Source organism: Bombus fervidus, chromosome 16, assembly GCF_041682495.2.
Source record: "Bombus fervidus isolate BK054 chromosome 16, iyBomFerv1, whole genome shotgun sequence".
Lineage (NCBI taxonomy): Eukaryota > Metazoa > Arthropoda > Insecta > Hymenoptera > Apidae > Bombus > Bombus fervidus.
In genome coordinates this window covers 2,463,706-2,490,097 of record NC_091532.1, presented here as the reverse complement: position 1 = coordinate 2,490,097, position 26,392 = coordinate 2,463,706, and the positions used below count along the sequence as shown (strand labels likewise).

The 26,392-nt window shown below is 40.5% G+C and overlaps 1 protein-coding gene across 4 annotated transcripts in view; it reads right to left on the bottom strand.

The window, feature by feature from the left end:
• The window catches only part of Pde9 (phosphodiesterase 9), a 138,736-nt gene that overhangs the window by 94,017 nt on the left and 18,327 nt on the right, over nucleotides 1-26,392 (bottom strand). For all 4 annotated transcript variants that reach the window (XM_072019762.1, XM_072019760.1, XM_072019759.1 and 1 more), the window contains one exon: nucleotides 4,840-5,093. The gene's annotated coding sequence lies outside the window, so the exon portion shown is untranslated. The remainder of the gene's footprint in view (nucleotides 1-4,839; nucleotides 5,094-26,392) is intronic.

The window sequence follows — 26,392 nt, the reverse complement described above, 5'->3', positions numbered from 1 at the left end:
AAGGCATGTAAGTTAAACGTATGTAAATTTATCTTTCTATGGAATCTTCGATTTCAGGTAGTTTTCTTTCTTTGTACACAGATAAGATAAAAGATGTGTAATTTGTAAAGTAATTCTGGAAAAGATGGTTCCTTGTACAGGTGAAAAGGACAGAGCAAACACTCGTACAGATACGCTACGAAACAGACGAATAATAGTTCGAAGGAATTCTAATTTTTGTAAGTTTTAAGGAAACATAGGTTTATCGAAGATAAAGCAGTTATCTCGAGAGGAATGATTTTTATATGTAATTTATCTTTACCAGTAACTTCTGATAAGGAGAAACATCATTTTTACATGTAACGTATTTCGAACAAGTATCTCTGATAAAAGAATAAAATATCTACAAGTACGTTTCAATTTCTATCTAAAACCAGTGTAATTATTTCCCTGGCGGAAACGTATTTTTCCACTGTCGATGTCGTAGAAAAATGGTGGCTGCTACCGAACGTTCCTCGAAAGAAACTTACGACCTCACGACCGATTAATCTCGCGAAGTACGATCGTTTCTCGAAATTGATGAACAAGTATCGCAATGTTAAACCATATGAACTTCCGGGCAAGAAAACCGATTCGATTCGCGGCGATCTGTCTCAACTATTTTCCTTTAAAGAAAAATAGTTCCAGATATACTATAGCGAAGCAAACATCCGATATCGGTTCTATAGGAATATCTGAAAGCAGGATGCAAAGCACAGGAATCTCAAAGTCTGTTCTAGTTGAAAAGAGTCTCACAAATCGATCAGAATACGCGTGTACGTGTGTACAGGTCTGCAGGTGCACCGCGAAGGAAATGAATTGCAGAAACTTGGAGAACAAAGTTTGTACCGTGATACCTTTCCATAGGGTAGAAACTACTTTCATCGAGAATTCCTGCAATTTCGTATCCGAGGTAAGTGGATCTGATAGAAGAAACTTATAAATAAATCAAATATTCGATAAAAATAATCGGAAAGTATATTTGCTTGGGCAATTGTGTAGCTTAGGAAAGTATTCCAACGTTGGTAGAAATCTTTTGTAAATATATTACGTGCGTTGCACGAAACATTCTGAAATTTCAATAAAATTCCTCTATAATAAATATCGATTGTGTAACTTTACGCGAGATTTCAAAACGTTGAATAGAACCTTCTTTTTTTTTTTTAAATTGGCCGATTTATGAAGAGCAAAACAAGCAAAACAGGACGTATAATTAATCTATGTACCGTGTAATCTACCGCTTCACGATCGAAAATAAATATCTCAATGTGCAATCAATGTCTTTGAGTATTTCTTATCGCAGTCTGTTCCGAGATCTAATATTTAATACAGCGTAAAGTTACGCTATAGGAGAACTTTATTCGAACAAAATTACTAACTCGTTGGATTTGTCTGTCAAATATCACGAATATAGCTTGAAATATAATTATTATTCGAATTAATTTCGTTAAAGCAAGTTTTAATTATCATAGTTTTTTCTTAATTAACACGCTTGGAACGTGTAATCCAAGCTCTCGAATACCGAAATTCTCGCCAAAGAGTATAATAATATAATATAATATAATAGGGAATTATATATAATAGAAAATTCTAAAAATGTGTAAATTTTTTCAATGCGGTAACGAGGATTGAATTATTTCTCTGTGTCATTTGATATCACGAAGTACGACAAAATTTCAGTTCGTTCCAACGCGTACCATTTTATGAATTCTTACGTGATCATTAATCATTCTTACATATCATTTTACGTTGTATTCTTCGTGTTTGCACTTCCACTTTTATCAAAAAATCGGGAAGCTTAACGTTGAACAACGTTAAATTAACGTTGAACAACCACAAGATCGACTATATTCTGAAAAACCTTCCTGTCACAAATACATTACAGCAAATCTAATCGCAATTAACTGCGTATATCTTATTTAAAGATAAAGTTTCGTATAACCTTCGTTAAAACGGTCTGGATAAAAAAATAGATAAAAATCACTCGCGATATCTATAACTTGAAGAAAATGTATTTCGCTGTAATCGCTCGTACCTTGAGGAATCCTACATACGTTTTTCAATCCTACCGCTATTTTCGAAATTTTCAACTTTTAACGTTTCAATGATATTCGTTACTTTCGTTTCGTAATCACGACGAAAACGATACTTGTAGCGACTAGAAGAGCGACTTATCGTTAACGTTAACTTTACCAGGTCTGGTCAAACGATCTGTCTAAAAATTTAATTTAAAATTCTACATTCGCTGTTGTTTCTTTCGTTCATCTAACTTTATGCAAATTCTTATATTATTTGATCGATCCATTTCTCAATTTTTGTTAACCCCTTGACCTTTAACCACGAGCGAGACTCGTGGTAAAGAATTTGTGGCATAAGCGGAACCCACGAGTCTGGCGTGGTAATTTACAAATTGCTAGTTGTTCATTATCCACTTTGAAATAATAAATTATTTTTGCTAACTGATCAATTGATCGTGATTACGCCCTAGACATCTTAAAAACACTATTTGTCCTCAAACGATGTTTATTATTTTACAATTCCTTTTGTAGCCCCTAAATATACATGTCATAAGAAGTATACATTTTGCGCCAGTTCGGGCACAAGGCTGAACGAATGAATGGCACAGCGCGCGACCAAACTTCTTGCTTACTATGGCAGATCGGCAGATAGGCGCGTAGGCCAAGGGGTTAATGTAAGAAAGTATTATTTATTTCTTTCGTTCGTCTAACTTTATGTCAATTCTTCGTCCGACAAGGCCTGGTAACGTTAGCGTTAAGGTCACGAATATTCTAAATAAAATACCGTCACACAAGAGGAAGCGAGAAACGTCGCGATAATACAAGGTACTTGGAATTGTTCTCGATTCCTTTGCTCGAGGAACTCTATTATAATCCTACCACGATGTAGAACGAAGCATTTTCTGGCTGGTGGAAATCATTTTTAGATCGTCGAGGGCTCTCCATTTCGCTTGGCACTTCCACCGCACTAGCTAAGACAGAACTAACAACCGGAATACGGGCTCGCCGCGCTGCCGCAAAAATGTTGCATAAATCCCGAGAGAGGAATCCCTAGATTTCTCGGGTCTCTTATATTAGGGGAAAGACATCGAACGTGCAGAAACTCCAAAAACTAAACCGCTGTTGCACGAGGCGAGCAACTGTGAAATTAATTCGAATCGATTCCAAGGAGTACTAACGCTTCTCCGTTGTCTAGATCGAAACTCCCTTATCTGAATTCGAGTGTTCTATCGTGCGAATGGAATCGATGGGATACCGAAATTGAAAACGTTTTGCGAGCGATACGATGCGATTCGTATTAAGTTGTCCGAAAAGTGTCTTTCTTTTACAGACCCGTCTTTTACAACGACGCATCTTTATACAAACATGGAACCTAATCTGTCGAACGTTGTGATCTTTATTTTGATAGAAGAATATGGATCATACGTAATTCGATAAAATGTGCATCTATTATTTCCTTATAAAACGAAAGAAACTTTTCGGACGACCTAATACATGGTAAACCATGTAACGAAATTGTAACAAAAGAAATCTGCACCCTATAACTTGTCAATTTCGTAAAATATTCCAATATTCAAGCATTCAAATTTTTAAATATTTAAATCTTCGGTTTGCGTTTTCTCCAATTCGTCGACTCGTGCTAGAGCGAAATCACGTTGTAAGAGTACAACGTTGTACGGGAGATACAACGTACTGAAATTACGAGGTAAATTATCGTACAAGAGGATTCTAACATCAGATTCAAAATATAACGTTTGACGCTTTCTCTTGCTAATAAATTTATCATCGGAGAATAACATTTTAGATGTTGCTTCGATACACAGCATAAAACGTAAAGCAGCCAGGCTGAATACAATGACGCAGAAACGCGATAAGACGCTGACAGTGTTTGCTGAGAGGCGTAAGCTGGCCGGTCGACTTTTCAAAATCAACTTAGCGGAGATTTACTTCATAAAGACCATGAAATTCCAGCGTTGCGACAAATTCTTATACGCGAGCGGCAGACCTTGCAGCTTAAGTGCACTCGTAAGAAACGTGACCCACAGCGGCTATCGTTGGAACATCACGTGCGAAACGTTAGCATAAAGTAAGATACATGGGACAACGAGGGAGACAAATGGAGTCAATAGTTGTCAACATCGGAAACCCAAGAGGACGAGATTGTCCCTCGGCGCAGACTCGTTGCGCTATTTCAAGCTTTTTCTCTCTTAAGCACGATCTTAAACCCCGAGACCTTAAACTCGCGTGATTAAATTCGCGCAGACGATACGCGAACGCAAAGACGTTCGAACGATGCGTAAAAGTGCGATGTAACGATCGAAAGAACTTTATCGCAACTATGTTATATCGTAAGGAGAGAAAACTTTGTTCCGTTTACGAGTATTTCGGTAAAATCGTTGTTATTCGATTTTCCTATATTCGACGAAGAATTTTTAAATACCTACGATATTAATTCTCATTTTCTCGTAATAATTGAAATCAAAAACAGAGAGAAACTCGCGATATCGAGGCGCAAGAATCAAAGTATAAAATACGTCACCTCTGTATCGGTATTATGAAAAGAAACGCGAAGAAATTCCGCGAATTTCAATTAAAGAAACTCGTAAGAGTCTGGGAAACGAGGCAGTAGCGAGAACGGGACAAAACGTTAATCCACGAGAGAAAATAGCCGATAAGAAACGTAATACCGATCGTGGAGGGAGAAAAAGCAAACTTTCTACAACAGGATAAAGGGTGGCTCGACGGTAGTTACTCGGATGATATCGGAGAAGTTGTTGAAAATTTGAAAACGCGGTTGACTTACCTTATTCCAGAGCGGCAGTAATTGGCAAGATCCTTCCTTTCTGCTTTCTTCCCTTTTTGTTTGCTCGTCGTCCCTCGTCCAACGGTTCCTCTTCTTGTTCTTTGTTCACCACTCGAACAACTTTCGAAGGCGAACCGAAGAGTTCGAGGAACTAATACCTTCTGGTCGCGAAAGTTGCCCGGAATCTCAGACGGCCCGTAGAATTTTATTTCCCGTAGAATCGAAGGCCATTGTTTCCCGAGTGGTCTGACGATCTGAAACAAAAACGAAAACGTAACGATCGATTAGATTAGATTAAACGTCGAATGGCATTGCGTAAAATTCCCATTCGCGAAGAAACGATCGTTCGATGACTAGGAAATTGTCTGTTTGCCGTCTAGTTATGCGAAATACGTGGTTACAACAATACGTGACGTAATATTTTCATCGTCGTTGTTAATTGCGCGATGCTTATCGCAATGCTTGTTTATCGGATGAAAAATTTGCACATCGATGTATATGGTGGAATTTGCAAGTATAATGTCAAGTTAGACGGAAAGATGTTTGCATTTTCTTTCAGACGTCACTCTGGTTCTATCTTTCTTGGAAAACCTATAGAACGAATCAAGTAAAAGTAACTCAAACGAAAAGTCGAAATAATACGTGAGTTCGCGTTGATACTGAAATTGCAGTAATGAAACCAACTTCCAGAAGCTGTTGATTAACGCGAAGTCTCGTTGTTCGGTTATCCTTCTACCTGTACGTTGCTGAATACGTATCCTTCGAATGCAAAGCGTATTCTTTAATATTTTCGAAAATTATCTCGTATCTAAAAGCAGATGCAAATTTTTTCGAACGTTCACAACTTCACCGCTAGCAAAAAATTCAACTTTAAAACGCGAACCAACGAGTTTCCAAATATTTAAATTCTCATTTAACGCGGAATTGTTGTCTAAATAGAAATATTTATGTTTCCTGTTTTTTGATAACACGAGGCGTTCTCCCTTCAACATGTACTTTCCATTTCTAATCTAAGCATCTTCATACACAAAACGGAAGACGTCTTTTAGGAGGGCATTAATTTACTACGCAAACAACCTGAGAATCACGCAGAGACTCCGCCTGTTTATTCAGTCCCGCCGAGAGAAAAATCTTGGTAAAAAAGTACGTGAGTATCTGCGGAAATCAGACGCGGAAGAAAGCTTGCGCAAACAGAAAGAGGGCAATTTCGTGCAGAGGTCGCGAAGCTATAAAATCTCGAAACCCTTCGGAACGCTTCGTTTCCTTCCTTTCCAGAAACTTGAATTTTCGCTTCTATTAACATGCATGCTCGCCATACGCGAACCCTATGCTTCGAGATACGTGACAAGATATTTCCATGCAAATTGCAAGTTCTCCTTTTACCTTCTCCGTAAATTCCATCATTTTGAAAAACATTTATTACGTAAATAGAAAAATATTATTGACGTTTGTATTACCGTTATTGGCAACTAAAGTTGTCATCAGGAACGAACAAAGTTAAAGCGTTCTCCGAACCTTTGAACTGGATAGGGAAACGGAAGGAGCAACGATACCGACGAAGCTACGCTAACGAAGCGAAGATAAAAATCAAACGAGACAATTAAAACGATTTTCGACACGACGGTAAATGAAAGTCAGTGTCGGCAAACTTGCGAACGTAGTCACGCTCGAGCGTATTCAAGTATGCAAAGGAACAAGTTAATTAAGGCCCACCCAGAAAGCGCTATTTCCTTTTCTCTCGATGCTCAACGGTACACGATGGAAACGTGCCAAGAGGACGCGCACATAAACGTCGATTCGCTTTCCTTCCCTTTCGTCTTTTAACATCCCTGCTATGAAACTCGACCAACCTGCTGAATAAAACTGTATCCAACGTGCTTGGCCAATCACGAGATTCGATTATCCCCTGGCAATACGCCGGTGCAAAATCTTCGATTTTGTTTTTCTGCGATCGAGCAAAGCATTTGAAAAGAATCGACACAACGGAAAAGAGAAGGGGACCTTGAGAGCGTCGTGTCATGAGAAGAACGATGAAGGGATTGTAATTATGCAAATCGAAAATACGTGAGAACGAAGACAATGAAGCAAGCTCGGAACAAAGAGAACGTAAAACAACATCGACTGATAATGAGATTAACGGTGTCGATTAAATTTCAATTCGACGAACGAAATTCCATTTTATGCGCGACTCGTCATCAAACTTCTCACGGATATCGATCCCATGAACAATGGCAGTGCCTTCCTCGCGGTTCGATCAACGAGTTTCGTTCGTTACAAAAGAACAATGTCCCTTGCTGCAGAAATTCCCAACGGCCGGATAAGAAGTAAACGATCGGATGAAATTTGTCCATATACGCCGTGTACATAATAGCGACGACATTTGTTGACCGTTTCGACCAACTTTGTATTTTATCAGAGATAAAATTTTGTGGATAAAATAAATTCTGAAGGCAACGGCGACGAAAGTTTGACCACGAACGCGAGGATTAGAAATTAAATTCAAATTGTTATCGAATGGAAATATGGAATTTTGCTCTTTCGTATCCGCTCTTCAAACTTGTTCCCACGAGCTGTTAGCTTTTTAAGCACTCGTACAATTTATGGGAGCAAAAGCCGATAATCCCGAGGATTATAGGAATATAGCAATTTCCGAACAATTTATCGAATCGAAAATACACCAGAACTTGCACGCGCAAAAACCTCGAATTCTTCGATGCAAGTTTCTTATTTTAAGAAAAAATAACGACGTATAATAGCTAACATCGCCGTTTTAATAGGTAAAAATGTTTCTTCCTTTTCCATTTTCCTCTCTTTTTATTTCCCTTGAAAGCGCTGCTTAGTCTTGCTGCTAAAAAATTTGCCGACATCCTCCGACGATCTCGGTTCTCTCTCTATCATTTCGCGTTTATGAAAGCACAGGGGAGACGAAGAAAAGAAAAACGTGGATAAAACCGTCTAGGGCTTCGCACCAGGCAAGGATCAACAGACTTGGAGGATTTTCAAAAAGAACCGACAACCTTGAACGCTGGCTTCCTCCAAGGATCTTCTTTAAATTTATCGCTTTCCGTCTGCGAAGGATTAACCGACGTTAGATGACAACGGGTGAGAAAGAAAAACGTGGCCGAGAAATTTATTACGATCCTGGAAACAAAGTCCCGGCGTTAAATCACGCATAGCGAAAGAGGCGGCGTCATTTCGAAATTCTTCAACGATGAAACACGATTGGACATTGGTTTTCGTAGGAAATTGCGTATTCGATCGAAGGTACGCGATCCTTTGGAAATTGCTCGATTGTAAAACCGACACAAAACGAACGTATAAAGGGAAGATACTTTCTTTGGTACGTTCGACGATGATAATGAAACTTAAACTTAAACTCGGACTTTACGAGGTCGTAAAGCGAGCTGCTAGATTCATGGACTGTCATTGGAGGAATCGTTTTCACGAAATTACCAGCTACCATAAAATTGACAGCTGTTCGATCTCTCCATCCAGTTTGCCAAGTAAACTTCCACTACTTGATATTTGTCTATTTCCATCAATTACCGTTACGTTCGATGTATGACGTAGGAATTGCAATGCAAATTGCGCATCTTGATCCAACTAACACGAGCTTCTAATCTTTTAACTGGTAATTCTTCTTCGGTCTATTAATAAAAACAATCGATCGTATCGATTGAATACATTCAGCGATTAAATACCATCGTATCGAAAAGAAACAATAAAATTGCACAACGAACGAGTTAAAGCGAGAAAACGAGATCGAGTCGTGCAACGTCCAGTCTGGGGATATTTTTGAACATTTACGTTTGGGGAAAGCAAAGAGACAGCTGACAAGTTGCGCGAATTCCAGCAGTTTGTTTTGCACGATCGTGTCACAGAGAGCTTCAAAGAAGACAGAACCGCCAACAAAGAGGCAACAGGGCCAACGTGTCCAAGCGACCACCGACCTCAAAACCGACCAATGCGTAATTTACATCATTGCAACGTTTCAAAGGATATTCGCCGGAGACCATTTTCATCAGTGAACAAAGTAACAGATATTCGGCTCGGTTACCGGACAAACAACCGCGTGTATCTTTTAAATAAGTTTATAAAGGTACACCAACATCTGTCGTAGTTGCACGTTCGACTGGAAAGTTAACGCGAACATCGAATTACATTTACAACTTGCACGTGGTAAAATTTGACTCGACCGACGTTAACGAGTACGTCGACTGGTATTTCACAGACATCCTGAGCTTTTGTTCGTCGCTGAAATAAGATGTATCGTTTCAAGGAGGCTACAGTATCGATACCAGCACCTATAGTCACCGACAGTAACCGACACCGATTGCCCGATCTATGCGTCTTATTTACCGCGAGGCTTGGTTAGTTTCGGCGAAACTGGCTTCTTCGCCGATAAATATTTATACATCAGCGAAATGTGGGTTAACGTTTTGCATATCGTACCCACGAAGGATATACCGGTGGCCCTGACAAATGCTATGGATCCAGAGCGACAATGAGGATACGTGGCTCTGATAAGAGCTTCCTCCTTCCCTCGCGGTTTTAATTGCTCGTTCTTATCAGCCCGCAACTTTTGCATCGCTTCGTTAAGTTTCACCAAATTTCAACCGAGCGTCCGACCGTGTGCCGAGTAAGAACTTTCCATAGATATAGACAAGTTGAGCCGAACTGGCCAACCGAAATGAATTGACGAGTTCGATACGAGATTCGAGACGGTCTTAAACGTTTGCTTCGATAGATGCGAGGAAAATTAGCGTCAAATCGCGAGAAAATATCTTTTCTTCCGTCGAGGTTGGCCGATGATGAAGGACGAGTGGATGAATTTGAAATAGAAAAATATATATATAAGTACAGGTATAGTGTATGCCGATCCAAATCCTCGCTCTTTCAGTGTTACGATACAATAAGAATACGATAGGGAGCACGTTTATATATTTATAGCAAAGGACATTAGCAAAAAGTTAAGCTTGGCGTGTAGCTCTAGCCGGAGGCTACAAGAAAAAGCAATAGAAATCTACTTATAGCTCTTTTGTTTCTAGACCTTGTAACCCAAAACAAAATTTATATCCAAGGGCACGATAATGTGGACCTCCCCTTATTTTCAATCTTTTTCACTAAATTCTACTCTCTTCGTAACAGCGGTCTCCAGGTCACGGATGTACGAAAGAAAAGGTGTAGAGTTTTTCTTGAAATAATTACTTCAACGTCTCTCGCATTCGTCTTATTTTCCTTTTGGCTGGTTGGCCAACTCGAGGACCACCCGCGGCACCGCCAGTTAGAACCTTTAAATCCTCGGTTTCGCGTTCGTTATCCTCGGGCAACGGAATCAGCGCAGCGGCTTAGCACCGTGTAAACGGCACTTAGAACGTAAGAATGAACAACGACCTGTTCTGAATGGCGCGCGTAACGCGATGAAAAAGGGCGACGACGTCCGCAAGGTGAACGACAGACGTCGTAACCTGAAAAATCCACGGCCTTTCTCGCGAAACTGCTTCCACATTCTGTGCCATCCCACTGAATACTTATTCGAATACTTATTCAAATTCGATCCGAGGCTCGATAACTAGTCCCGTGGGCACGCTGCAAGGGCGGCTTTCCACTCGCTGGAAAAGGATCGTAAATCTTTTCCACGGCGTGTGCAACGTACGCACGCGTGTATGTTCCCGTGTGGAATTCACACGGGCGAACGATCGCGGGATTCCATGGATTCCCAGATTCCCGGAAAAGGAATCCGGTGTTCGTATTCCTTTCCACGATGCTCTTGCAAGTACCTCTATTCCTGGCTGGCAGACATCCGAATGCCTTCCAACATCGACGTGTTTTTGACATTTTGCGCTGCCATCGTTCGAGAGATACACGAAAAGGAAGAGATAAGGACTTTGTAACGGTTATCCCGTGCTTAAACGTGTGTCTCCTACGTATCTTGCGCCTCCACGTTTCTACAAATGACCTTGTTGCCATGTTTTACATAGATAGCTCTTTCAGACGGTGTTGCGTATCCTTGGTACAGAGAAGCACGAGGCAAAAATTGGGAAATTTTGTAACACCATCCGAATCCAGTTGGATTTTTTTTTCCAGCGATCCAGTGATCCAGACGATTTTTTCGATCGTGTTCGTAAAAATATACACTCGCACGAATACTCGCAGTCTAGACGATAAATTAACGATAATAAGACACAAGTTAAATTCTACGCATATAAATTTTATAAATCACGGACCAGCTCGTTCTGCTGTTTGGTATGGAATTGTAAAATTGTTAAAGTCAATTATGCGACAAAAACCTGTAATTTAAAACGTTTAACTTGTCATAATATCAGATATTCGTCGTGAAATTGCGAAATGGTCAAACTCGTTTTCCTGCAGTTCTTGTTCTTCGTTTACATTATTATAACAGTAAAAGAAAGAAAACGGCGAAGAATAGTAGAAACCATCGACTTTTCCAAAGTTTCTGAAACACTCGAAGCAAAGAACGAGGCACGAACTTTCCCGGAATTGTTCAAACGCGATTTATTCGCGGTCGACGTTCACCTCTACCACCTCACCCCGCTACCATTATCCGTGCCCTTGAATTCCACCGATACCATTTTCCCCGGCGTTTTGTGATTCTTTCACGTTCCCGATCGCCGTTTTTCGTAAATGATCGACCGATTTCACGTACAATCGCCTATTCGTGCGAACCTCATAAATGAATCATTGCGCATTCGCCGACACTTTATACGGACCGATAACAACGTTTTGTCTCGATGACAATTACGCTCGCTTTCGATACGTATCCGTTCACCTTGGCGGACGAAGAAACGAGCGCTCGACGCCGCCTAAGGAATTTCGAGGCAATTCTAATTTTCGCTTTTCCTTTCGTACTTCCGTTTCTCATTTCCAACGTCTTTCCTTTTCGTGATCAATAGAATAAGGTAGAGTTATTTAAGGCAATAGGATATTTCGATTAAATTAAGCGATTCACCTTGGATCGAACTTGATTCGGAAAGTTCGTGTCGCTTTTATTCGTTCGCGAAACAGGTAAAAAGAAGCCTGTTATCGATACGTTATCGATACTATTTAACAGTAGCCAAAAAAATCATCGATAACGATTATTCGTTAGAGAGAACAATTTATCCGTTAACGATAACGTTACCATTAATTTTAAAAATGTTGATCCTTTACAATAACTGATTCGAATAACGCTACCTTAGCCTAACTTATCAAGATGATCGAGAAAAATCAGAAGAGAATTTTTCTCATGATTTTTCATCTTGATAAGGTAGGCTAAGGTAGCGTTATTCGAATCGATTATTGTAAACGATCAACATTTTTGAAATTAATGGTAACGTTATCGGGATGGTCGAGAAAAATCAGGAGAGAATTTTTCTCATGATTTTCCATCTTGATAAGGTAAGTTAAGATGTCGAACGATGATCTGGAACGATCTGACAATCATCTGTACAACGACGACATCGGCCGAAAACCAGTCCCTCGCATTATTCCATCGAAAATCGATGTGCCGGATATGAAACGAAGTGGCAGTGAAATGGAAGAACGATACGGGTAGAAAATTCCGACCGAAAGTTCGTCATCGTAGCAAGGATAACGCTTCCTCCGTCTCTGAAAGACCGTTTGGATAATAATAGGGCGAACATAGACGGGAGAAAAATCGTGCGAGAAATAAGAAACGATGGTCCATTCGCACAGAGGAAAACAATAAACTTTCGCGAATATCTCGTCGCGATATATCGTTTCTTTTCGCTTCAATTTCACTCGTTTTTTCCTAATCCGCGTCATTTCTCCCTTGCTATTTTTCGTCTGTTTATGAGGCACGCAGTTTTGTAGTAACGTAATGCAATTTTCATACGCAAGCATGTGTCTTTTTTTTTTCTTGTTTGAAGAGAAAACGAGATAAAATAACGAGTTTCGTTTTCTTTAATGGACATTTCGTGAATAATATTTCCTTTCAACGATAATATTCGAATATAAATTTCTACCGCCATTATTCAGAAAGCTCGTTTAGAAAAAGCATGCTAACGATGAAACATCAGACATTAACGTACTCTCTCGCACGATAGAAACGCGAGTGTGGCCCGCTTAATATTCTCGGGTTGATATATTTCGAACAGGGTCGCTACAAGTGTTCGGGACAAACGATTGACCTAGTTTCTGCCTTATCGTTTCTCCGGTTCCTGCCAATTTTCTTCTAACTTTTACAAATTTTCGAAACATTTTAAAACTTTGTTGACGCTGTAATCAGGCGACGATTGTAATCATATTAATCAAATTTGAGACCACTTTGCAAATATACATAAATGTTACAAATTCGTATTGCATTTATTTAATAAAAAAATGATAAATAACCATATTAAATACGAGGCCACTGAATATCGAGGCTTATTAATATGGTGGATAATCGATTGTTTAAGTATAATGTAATAAAAACTCTTAATTATTTCTACTATTCAAGGACCCTAGCCGCTTTTCGACCCTGGCCCAATGTTCGCCACAGTATCGCCAATCTCACGCAACGTTCTCAACGAACGCGATTTCCTATAGCTACCGTCGAATTTTGCAACGAAAGGACGGAAAAAAAAGGAAAAAAAAACGAAAAGGAAGAAAAAACACCGACGAAAGATAAATCTTTTACGAGCGGTCGGTGCACGCCACTTTGCATAATATATTCCGCTACGAAACGCATAATGCATCCAAGAATAAAGATACGATTTGAAAACGCGTAATCTAGCGAACCGGTTAAATACGAAAACATCGCAATTTCCTGCCTATGCACAATATCAAAGCTCCGGCCGAACCTACGTACGTTCCATTCCAGCTCTTTTATTGCGCGTTTAATGCACGGAATGAAATATCGTAAGCTTACTGTCAGCAACAGCGAAGTCCTACGACCGCGGAATATTGATATATTTCGTATAAAAAAAAAAAAAAAAAAAAGATCGGAAGGCATCAGCTGTTGGCCTAAGTCTACGATAACAAAGATCCTGCGGGAACCGGAATCGCTACGAGAAACGTGAGTTGTAATTATAACGAATGATTATGCATATATGCGAGGTTAGACTGAGAAATAAGCTTTTTATATCAAAGCAATTACGATCGAATCTTTATGTGCGGATAGTAGCCACGTGAAAAGACGTAAGTAAAAGTGGTATAAAAGTTATGGAGTAAGGATTACGTCGACGTAATATACGCGTACGTTATGTCAATTTTCGACGAGGTCCGGTTGCGAACGTGTTAAAATCGTTAAATACTCGATATTTTTTTCTTCCGTTAAATATAATCCCAAGTTATAACGATGTGTTATTCGCTCGGAAGATACGAAGACGAAAAGCGCTACTCCGTGGTTTCTGCACCAGAGAAACAAGACTAATCGAAGGTCATTGGCAAAAATACTGGCGTAATTAAGCGAAAGACGAGAGGAGGGTGGAAAAATAGATCGAAATCGTTTGGCCGGTCTCTCCCGAAGCCGTTTCACGCCCCATGAAAATTCCAACTGCGTCTAACGGCGGTTTAACGATCGATCTTGACCCGACGTCGAGATGAAAACATTACCGATGGCCATTATTGACCTTCGTACCGAATGAACACGCCGTACACGTAACCTAAATACGGATGATCGCCAAACGAACAACGAGACAATTAAGCTTGCCGGAAGTCGTACGAATGGCCGCTGAAAATGTAATTGACACACAATGGTGTACACGATTCGCCTTCTCTTTTAATTACATTCCAACGTCGCGCCCGGTGCGTACGTATCTGGCATAACTGTACGCGTTCTTCGGCCAACTGTTCAACATGGGAATTAAATATCGCGTTTCCGCGTCTACGATTCCGTGCGTCGAGCGGCGTAATCGAATATCCCCATGGAAATATTCGCGGAGGGGAAAAATCCGTTCGTAGAGAAATCAACGCTTAATGTCAGTTAATCAGTAACGTTGCAGAGGTGAAAATCGCGATCGTAACGCGTTCATTCGAGTTGGCGAATGATTGACGCCGTTACGCCAGCTCTCGAAACGTTTCCCGTGATTTCTCGCGTACGAAACGATATTACGCGTCTGAAGCGTACTAACAGCGCGCCATGAATCTACGATGTAACGACGGAAAATTCCTTATCTCGTGCTGAGCAGCACGTTCCTTAAAAATCAGAGGCCGTCGCGTCGGCGTCACTCGGTTGGACGAACGCGGATAGTTGAGAGACAGACAGCCGTGCTGACTTCATCGAGACTTCGTTCTTAAACTCAACAACCGCCAGCCGTTTTCGAGAGTTTCGCGTTCTCCTGCATCGCAGCTTAATTCCACCGATTTCGTTCTTCGTGGATACGCGCGTGCTTTGTTATTAGAACTAGGATTTTGTTTGAAAATCAGAAAGAGAAGACCGTATGTTACGTATTATCTTTCTATATAAATATTCGACGAAGTTAGTGCGAACGTGTTTCAATTCTGACATATAGAATTCTCAATGTAGAATTAAATAACCGTCAATCGAATATGCTACGATCGTTGTACATCTTGCAATTTAATTACAAATCTATCCGGTATAAGACACTTGTTGCGCGATTTTCTAATTGCAGAAGGCACGTGTGCGATGCGTTAAACGTGAAACAATGCGCCCACTGTGCCATCGTTCTCAGTATTTATCTCAGGATAAATAACCAGATTATAAATTACTTCTTAACTTCGAGAACTTTGATTTGCCCTTTGCTCCCTAACCGAGATCGAACCTTCGCGCAGGCAAAGTGCCCCTCTCTACGCTGTATGCAAACACGTTCGATAGAAACCGTGGACTCTGTGTTTCACGGAATACGTAGCGCGCACCCAAACTAAATTCCGCGTGTTCCTCGAAATATTCACCACCGAAGAATAAATTAATTCTTCATGAAGGGAATACCGTTTGAGAGACGTAATAAGTACGCAAAAAGTGCAAGACGAAACGACCATCGTATCCAACGCAACGATAAGATCTCGCAAAGATACGGTAATTCTGTTAGGAAGAAAAATTACCATATAAAACGAAAATAGAAATTACGTCGACAAATAGTTACGTTTAGCTAAACATTTTATTCCGTAGAAAAATAGAAAACCGTTAACGACGTCTCGTTAGCAGCAACGGCGATACGAATAATTAGTTCCGCGTAATATCATAACTCTCTCGTTTCAGCTCTTCTACGTAGCAACTGAAACTGCGTTTTCGTAACATCGACGATAGTTTCATCTCACCCTGCTCGTTTACCACCGAAATACCCGTTTCCAGTTCGAAAACTACGGATTCTATTTCTCGATCGCCAGCGACAACACGCCGAGCGTGGGAATCTTGCATCGCCACTCGCCATTTGCCAGTTAATCCTCGGCTAATTAATAATTAGTCGGTCGAGATTAATACGGAAGCAGGGGCGACGTCAATTTAACCGCATTTCATCCGTGAAACGTAAATCAATGATTTTTCGATGCAGTCTCCGTGACAGATTCGTTTAAAATTATGACGGTAACCCTCCGCCACATTTTGCATTTAAATATCACGCTTGTTGGACTCGACGATATTTACCATTTATCCCGTTGCCTCGCATCGTTCAACCCGTGATTTTATGAATACCCTACCCTCATAAAGCGATTTCCAATCTGTGCACGAATAATACTCGATCAGTCGCTCACTATTATCGTATTGTTCTACGACACGATTAATGCCATTCGCCTGACGAACGAGTACCATTTGTTCGGATTATCGAGTTATCGCAATGCAAACGCGAAACAACGAACGTCGAATTTAAGGTAACTACGTCATGGAAGCTCAGGGAACTTCAACGACGTTCGACAACTTGCGATTCGATACCTGATAAAATACGAAGACCGTAATCTGACGATCAGAAACAAACATAAGAGACGGTAAAAACTATTCAACGGTCGGAGGAAGTTCTCGCTATATCGAAACAGTTCAGTTTCTTGCGAGGGCCGTCGAGCTGCGACGCTGTGCCGTAGAAGTAGAAACGGCGTAACGGAAATTGAAAGGAACGAAAGAGAAACCATGGAAGAAAGATTGTTCCACGGAGAGGAAGAAATTTCAATTATCGTCCATTCGTTAGACGACAACGCCGGACTTCTCGTGGTTGTGCAGTCTGTCTGAAACGACCATCTTGAGAAAAACTGTGAACAGATAAACCTAACGAGTCCGAGGGACGATGCGTTTCGTTTCTTTCGTTGAGCACACGTCGAAGTTTCTTCCCTTTGATCGTTCAAGTATTTTGGTAATCTCTGAGAAACGTATACTCGCGATAAGTATCTTCAGACTCGTTTCACATTTTATCGATATCGTCGAAAGTGTTTCGAATAACACGCGTGATACATTCGTAAAAAGTTTCTATAAATTTTAAAACGCTTTTGCGACACCACAGGGAATGAATATAACGTAAACGCGGGCCGCTGTTCAAGCAGCGATATAATCGAAAATATAAACGTAAATTGAAAATATATAATAAAATATAAACTCGGCTTGATACGAGGTAAAACGTTTCTCCTTGCAACGAGCGTTTCTCATCCAACGAAAAAGTCAGCCAAGTTGCAAGAGTGAAAGGACGAAAAAAGCATCTGTTCGTTCGGTCACGTATCTTATCGCATGCGAGAGGAAACAAATCGTAATTATCGTCCTTTCATTGGATACTCTTGACTTCTTCTCGTCCTTTATTCAACGGCTCCAACGACTATTAAAGAAAGAGAAGACGGGTAGAAAAGAACTGCTCGGGGATGGATGAAGTGCGTTCAGAGAAGAGTGAGCCGAGAGATCGATAAAGACCGCACTGCTGACTGTGAAACGTGTCTCCTGACCTCGATCAATACCGCGGTAACCGTAACACAAATTTAAAAACATTTCCGTCAGAACGAAAAATCAAAGTGGTATCGTTTAAAATCGAACAACGCGTCGAATAAACTCTCGAAAATGTTTCTCTCTGTCGTATCGAAAATCAGAAACGCTACCGTTACGGAAATTGAAATGTTTTCACGGAGAACGAAACACCTTCGTCTTACTCGATGTCACGTTACTCTGCCAAACGCATTTGCTCGGTGATCTTTTAATACAAGTTCAATCTTCGAACCAATGTATTTAATAAAATAGATTTATACATTTGATACTAAACGTAGAAGAAAGATTCCACGCTTTTGTTTTTCTATTCTATTTCGTTACGATAGAGCTCCATTTATCTGCAGAATCGTAGAACTGTAATTTATATAACATTTCAGCGATTTTCCCCGCCATTTAAACGAACAGAATATAAAACTAAAAGCACGTACTGTCCTTTTCCATACAAAGGCAAAACAGCACTTTCCTTCTCAAAGATGAGATACAACTTTAGTTTCCTAGAACTTTGCTTGACTCATTTACTATGCTAACAGTTAGCGATCCACGGTTAACTCGGTTTCCTATTCGGAAGAAAAATTTCGATCATAAGGCGTACATCCGTGCATGCGTATACGTAGGACGACGTGGTAATCCCCTCGTTCTGAATGGCGAAACTTCTCGACGAACCGAGATTATTGCTATTTTGACGCAAGAGATAATATCACGCAAGAAAGGACAACGCGAAACCGCAATTGGTTTCTGAAATTATTCCGCCGGCTAGCCACCGCGTCAAAGGTATAATGGAACCTGTCTAGAAACGTCCAAACGCAATATATGTCCACGGTGTGTCGTGGTGGAGCGTCGGTTATGCGTAACGTGCGTCTGAGAGTACGTATAATTGGCAGTGGAATATTATTATTGCACGAAGCGACACGGAACTAACGAAGAGAATCGGTCGTGAAGAGAAATAGAAAGAGGTACAGATAGACGCGAAGTCGCCAGGGATGGTAGTTATCCGTGCGAAGGTCTAGGTACTCGTCGAACGAGATTTGTGTCGCCGAGCGAAAAGAATCCATGAAATATCATGCAAAACACGATAATAACGTGTAACACAGAAATTTGCTGTGCAGTAATGAAAGATAATATTACGAGTACGATACAAACGGCGCATGTTTCTTCTCTTTTTATTTTTTTTTTTTTTTTTTCTCTAAAGTATCAAAGATCGGATCGTTATTAAGGAGTTCATCTCGGAGTTAGAGTATAAAATTTAGAGTCTATTTGTAATTACGTTGGCATAGAAAATATTGTAGAAAAATAAGAGGATAGCTTCCAAGTTATATTTATAAAGATTTTTTATTGAAAAAATAGTCTATCAATGGAGATTGAATAGCTGAGTAAATACGTAGTTCCCAAATCGTACTAATACGCGCTTTTTTTTTTATTCGTTATTGCGTCTATCAATAAAGACTCGCTTCTATCGATGCTCGATATCGGTATAACTAACGCTACGGTATGATTTGTGATTCGTATAGATATGAAAAAAAAAAAAAACAATTAAAAAGAGGAGAAAGAAGAGAAAAGAAAACTGTTCCGATCAACTCGACGTATGAGACGTAATTCTTGAAAGTAAATCTCCTAATATGAATGGCGATCAATTCGTCATTCATAAACGTAATTGTAATCGTCGGGAATGACGATTGATAATAATTATCGGATATAAATTCAGACCAGTTTCCTGCAATGAATTCCCATTCGTACAAAAGCTGTATAATGTTCTACCGACTGTCAAAGTTCAAAGATCCGTCTGTTAACAATAACGCATTCTTCGATACACTTGTGTATAGACAGAAAAAGCCATACAGGTGCACGAGGAGTTTGTCGTCACATCCTGATGCATTTTTCATTTTGCAAACACCAACGCACGCTATTCGCAACCGTATGGAAATACACGAAGCGGTTTACATAGCCGAAATCGAACAATAAAGATAAGATACAGAAAAGCGTGGAAATTAAAATATCGATATACAGACATTTCACGCGTTACGGCCTGATAATTCGTGAATTCGTGTCGTCGATAGAAACACAGATTTACGCGATACGAGAGTTTCGAGATGGAGAATACGGTTGCAGAGACGAAGTAATTGGGTCGTAACGGCACGATCCGTTAGCATTTTGTAGCAGTGTCATCAAGAGCGAAGAAAAGTCCCGCAGGGGTAGTAACGGCGTTGCGCGTTGCAATAGCGCGGCGCACCTGCAAACCAGGGGTGCATCTTCTGCCACGATGATCAATAACTCGAACCATTCTCGACCGTCGCTATCGACTTGTCGGATCTTAGGTTAGTTTCCTCCAGCGTCGGCACGCACCCTATGAGAAACGTTACGCCACTCGAACCGTTTTCTTCGCGCTTTGAATATGCCAACAATCAGCGAAACGCCCAGGCAAACTACGCTACAACTTGGATCGTTAATATTGTACCGGCAAATGCTTTCGCGTAATATACTTCATCGACCAAAGGAATTGTTCGGAAGTAAAGAAAACGAGTAACGAATAGGGTAGGGTAGCGATTCTTTTCAGCACGAAAGGTTTGCGTTCTTCGAACGAAACGAATATTATAAATTTTCTTAAAAAATTATCCAAACGATCGGTAACTATCGATAGTCGAATATGAAATTGTATTTACGAAAAGCTACTTACTTTCAAATACCTAGGATGCAAACGTATCAATTTCTACACCTTTCACTGAAACTGTAACAACCAACGAAGCAACAAGAATCTGCCGATAGACAACCCGGCAAGGGACAAGACACGAAATACCAAACCAAGTACGCGAGAACCATAGATTCCTCGCATAGTATCGGATCAAGTACAAAACGAGTAACGCTACACTTTGCGACCAACTAGAGCAAACGAGATCACGAATCGCGATACGATCTTTCCGGACGTGGCTGACACTCGACTCGTCCACCGATCCTCCGTCTACGCGTCCTTCTCCGAAAACAATTTCCTGCAACTTGGTAACGCGTCATTTCCATGTACAGCTAAGTATATACTGCCTTTTCCAACGTGACTATCAAAACTCTACGATTCGCTCGTATTCGTACTGGATGAAAATATCGACAGCTACGATCACCGATTAATTAATCCACGTAATTAATATCGAGCTATCGATAATTATATATTACATATTATTACTACATAGATTCGCATTATTTAGATCGTTCATCGCACATACTCGGAATCACAAAACAAACGTATCAGAGCTAGTATATAAGCAGAAAAAAACCGATAATTTTCGATACAAAAAGTCAGAATAACCGATATGCTATCGACGTATCTTCATCCGCATCTTCACCTGTCCGATACGTGTTATCGATATATCTGCGTCTCGTAATTCTGGTGGCCGATTACGTATCGCAGCCGCTATCCAGCTTCTTTTCTTTTATTTCGTGCAGGTACTTTTTGCAAACGGGAAAGGCGAGGACGTGAAAACAGGAAGGAAAGAGAAAAGAGAAAAAAAAGAAGGTCTCGACCAGCATGTGGCCACGGTGCTCGTAAATTCCAGGGCCGCCAGCGATGGGCGCGATTTTACGGACACAGGAGCGTCGGATAAACGTCGCTCCTAATGTGGGCCTAAACCGAATTATGCGAATTAGAGGCCGGTCGTGGACAGATAATGGTCCCCTCTTGGAAAGCGACCGGCCTCCGGTTCCCTTCACTTCGTTTCCCCACCCCCGCACGCCGACGCTTTTGCAAGGGAGATTAAATGTTATTAATGACCACGGCACGGTCGTGCACGTGCAACTACTCCTTCTGACCCCTTTCGAAATAACATCGTCGTGTAAAATTAATAGAATCGCGCGAAAAAAGTCAAGCGTTTCGGATAAGAAGCGGCGAATTTACGAGAAGCCCCCGCCTTGCTACCTAAGGCGCGGTTAATGAATTGCGCTGCATTTTTTCAAGCCAGTCCTTTGGGTGCAATCGGTTTCGTCGCTTTTTAATTAAGACTGGCCGTATCCTAATCGCGTTTGTATTTTATCGTACGTAATTTATGCACAACACTTGGGTAACACGTAGAATACTAGAAAAAGGTAGTACTAGAGTCCATAAATTTGCATTATATAGATTAATTAAATCGGTAACTCTCCAATTGAACCTTCGACAAGCTATACTATCCTTTCTGTATTATTTATTCCGCATGCCTATTACTTTTTTTTTTTTTTAACTTTTTTTATTTGAACAACGTCGAGAGCTAGGGAAAGCGCAGTATCGTTGTAAATGAATTACTCGAATCTCTTTTAAATTTGTAGAGCAATATGAATTTTTGTTATAGCTACATTTTTAAACCAACTTTCCTACGCTCTCCATGTATTCCTCTTGAAGTGAAACTCCCAAGTGTCTAATTAGTTGAACGAAAAAAGAACATCTCGCTTTCACGACAAAATGACATAGATACATATTTACGCATTCGCATAAACCGTAAACGCTGTATATACGGGTTTATCGTCACTGAGAGTATTCTATGGAAGTTAATCTATGTACTGATCTATCTTCGAAAATTAATCACCGGATCATATAATGCGCGGCTGCTTTATTTTTAGAGACAAGCAGTTTATACAATACAAATTCACTGATTCTCCGTGTTATCTATAAGTTTTCATTCGTACAATAGGAATCGACGTTCAGACAAGTGGACTCAACCAACGAAAGTTTCGTTCAAATAAACGTGGTCGATACGTACAATATCCTACCGTTCGATAAATAAAAGAAGCGAGGAAACTGGCCGCCACGGTAAACGTTTGAAAATTCGTTATGGAAATGGTTGGCAACAATTCCTCCGTGACATGTATCGCGACTGGAGTCCTCGTGTTACACGACGCAACGAGTTTACCGAGTTTACTCCTGTACCGATATACGTGGAACTCGGACTGCTTCCCAGTTCCTGAGAGCAATTACTCCTGTCTACTATAATTACGCGACGTTGCACCGGCGTTACAAGGTAGTCGTACGTAGCTAGATAAGGTCAGGACACGACGATCCCTTTTCCCTCCTGTCCACGAACCTTTCCCGTTTGTCCTTTTGTAGCCTCTTCTCGTCGTTTTGTATCCCTATCGAGGCAGGGGCGAAATTAATCAGTAGGCAATAAATAAAGAACTTGTTACACTGATAATAATTTAACGCAGATTTAATTCGTTGCCTTGGCAACGACTTTGTTTGTTATCGTTCTACATCAACGCTAGCGCCACAGCAAGTTTCCAGTTTAATGAAACGAAAAATGGAATGGAATGGAATGAAAAAAAAAATGAAAAGCGCGCTCCGACGATTTGTTTTCTGTTGGTTACTTTGTCAACGTTATTTCCCTATCGCGTTTCTCTCGCGAAATATCCTTGCGACATATCCGTACGTACTTTACCGAAACATTTTTCGTTCGACTGCCGCCGCAGGGGCAAAATTGCCGAGAAGGGAGTTGATTAAATTTAAACACGTTTGCGATATCGGTTTCCGCGAAGATTTCCTTCCTAAGCACCGGCTTCTAACCTCGGTGTTCGTTTCGACGACGCTATCGTGCAACGGTTGTTATCCCAGTCTCGAGTGTTTTCGTTACGCCGCGTTGGTGCAAGCACAACACGATTTTCCTAGCCTTCACGGTTCTCCAGAAGAGAAAATTTGATACAAGATCCTATGTCGCGATTCTCTCTGATTCTTCCTAATTTTCCTATAAAAATTTCTAATTCGTAAAAAGAAGAAGATTCCTTCGGCTATTCTCCTTCTTTTTATATCAATTTTGTAAATATTCAAGCGGGGATCCTTTATCGCCACGAAACACTCTTCAAGTACGTATAACCGCGTAGAATTTTAGTTCCATACTTTAAAAGTTTCCAAGGATCGCTCGAAATATACCAATTTATATTTACGAATTTTCTTGGAACGAGAATATCAGTTGCGTTTTTAGCGATTCAAAACTGGCAAATTTGTAAATCGGCCACGTAAACCGTTGGCCACGGGTCGTTGAGAATTCGCGATGTATTCGGACGTTTCCGAAAGCAGACGCATGCACGAGGCAAAGAAGCATAACCGAACCATGTTTGGCCATAACCATAGACTAGCGATCTTGGCTTGTTCGACAAACGTCCAGCAAAGCCGGGACCAAAGTTTCCTTACAAACGCGATCATACATACAGTTACCACGAACTGATGTAAACACTTTACACGCAACATGATTCCTCTATGGTCGGTCTACGATATCGAGAGTATGATCATGACCGTACTAGATTGTCTTTGAAAGGATGCGGTAACAATGTCCTAGAACCTGTTATCAAGGAATATTGGATCAGGTGTAGCCAGATGTTTCACCTTCGACGCGATTTCGCTTTGACCGACTCCAAAGCGAGAACGCGTTAAAATGTTTGATACTTGATCGTTACGAACAGAGAGATTGAAATCTGTAATGGAAAATGGAACACGAAGGAATAGTTTCCATTTACTTTGTGTATTTACTATATCTATTATTGAAAGAGCGTGGAAAAAGATTCTTTACTAGGATACAAACGCGTATTTTAATAAGGAATTTCAAAGAACAGAATCTTGTGAACACGCCTAGACTTACGTTAATCCACTATGCATCTTTAAGAAGGTAAAAGGATATCTGCTTTTCCTTTTCCGTACGATTATCGGCGCTTTAAACTTTGAACGAAAGCTAGCGCTGCGTGTTCGAGAGAATCGTTTCAAAGGTACGACGAGAAGCCGAAGAAAAGAACATACCGGTGGGAAAATAAAAAGCAAGAAGAAAAGATGATGAAGTAAAGGACGGAAGAGAAGTGGAAGAAGAAGAAGAAGAAGAAGAGGATGGTGAAGAAGAAGAAGAAGAAGAAGGAGAGGAAGAAGAAGAAGAAGAAGAAGAAGAAGAAGACGACAACGACGACGATGACGACGACGACGAAGAAGAAGACGACCGCGACGAACAAGAAAGAGAACAAGTCGTAGAGGAGAAGGACGAGGAGAAGGACACGGCGGAGGAGGTCGACGCGTGATGCTGGATGAGGACGAGAGCCGAGTGGAATGTAAGAATGTATCCGGCGCACCTGCTTGCAGACTTCAGTTCTCAAACTAAGACGAGCTGGACCGTGCACGTGAAGAATCTTCCCACTGGCGTGTGGATGACGCTTACACGCTTTCATCCCGACGAAAGACGGCCACGACCAGACCAAGAAAAGAAAGAAAGAAAGGAAGATAAGGAGGGAAGATTCAAAGGAGAGATACAAGATCGAATACACAGTATATAAGGACCAGCGAAGAGAGTCGAAGCAGGATGACTCGAAGGAAAAAAGAAAATAGTAAATGTGGTAAAAGAAGGGTGAAAAGGTGCAAAAGGTGGGGCAGGAGAGAGACAGCAGGAGGTCTCGAAATTACTAAATCGTTTCGCGTGAATTCGATGAACATTATCGATACTGCCCAACTAATTTATATTCCTTTCATAGATTTTGCAGAATAGTCGGTGAAGATCACGTCCGAAGATACTAAAAGTTTATTTGATCGAAGTCGATTTATAAAGAGTGATAAAAAGGTTCTTGAAAATCTATAGAACGACAACTCGGAGCCTTTTTTTCGAAATGAATAGCGACCAAATTATTCCGATCGATCGAGCACGTGTACGCGAGCGAGTAGATCGCGCGCGCGAGAGAAAGGGGCGTTTTATCTGGCTGAAAGCGAGGCTTATTGACCTACCGCTAGCCGACGGCCACACGAACATGTGGCTACGGCCTTAAAGGCGCGCTCTCGACCTTCTCGAGGCCGCCCGCGGTATCTAAAATCAAGGTTCGCTGAGAGGAACGAAAATCTCACGCGACAAGGGAAAAAGGAACAGAAAGCGTTCGACGATGCGTCGTATTATTCATATCGACGGATTACTCGATAGGTTGGATATGCGAAAGAAATCTGTTTTGAAGCCACTGGCGGAGTTAAGAACGTACCTCGGCTTCGACGATTAAAAGCCATTCTTCGCAAAGGATCCTTTCTTTTCGTCGAAGATGCTAATTACTTGATTTGAAAGCAATGAGAAAAGAAGAGATAACGTTTGCTTAAATCTTTCTCGTTTTTACGAAAGTATATTAAAGTATATTCGAGTTTGTATATCATCCCTAAGCTAATTTTGTGGCCTTCTTTTCCTGATTCTTTAAGTCGTAAAGGATCGGACTATAATAACGAACGAGAAAAATAAAATCCTCTTCTTACAATAAAATTCTATCTTTAAAAACAGGCAGAAATATATTATACCAAGGATAACCAAACTAGTATTTTACTGCATTTATATGTATAAAATCGTTATGATTTATACCACGTTAAGCTGTTTTAAAAAGCATTTTAAACGTTGCTCCGCTCTGTATTTCGTTGGAATACAAATAATCCGGTGGCTATAATTTTCTCTCAGGCAAATGCATACATTGAAAATAATACCGCCTAATGCTCCCTGACTTTATCGTTCGGGACCAAATACAAATTTTGGTATCTTAATATTTATAAGACTCCGAAATACTTCAACTTACTTTGAATTTTAGTTTCCTTTGAATTAATTCGACATTCCTAAAACATATTCGTTTAAGATGCTTAACCTTTAAAATACCTAAACATTTTATACGAGAAAAATAAGGGAAAGATCGCGTTATATTAATAATATTTATTATAAAATTCGCAAAATACGAGATCAAATAGACGACGTTGGTCGC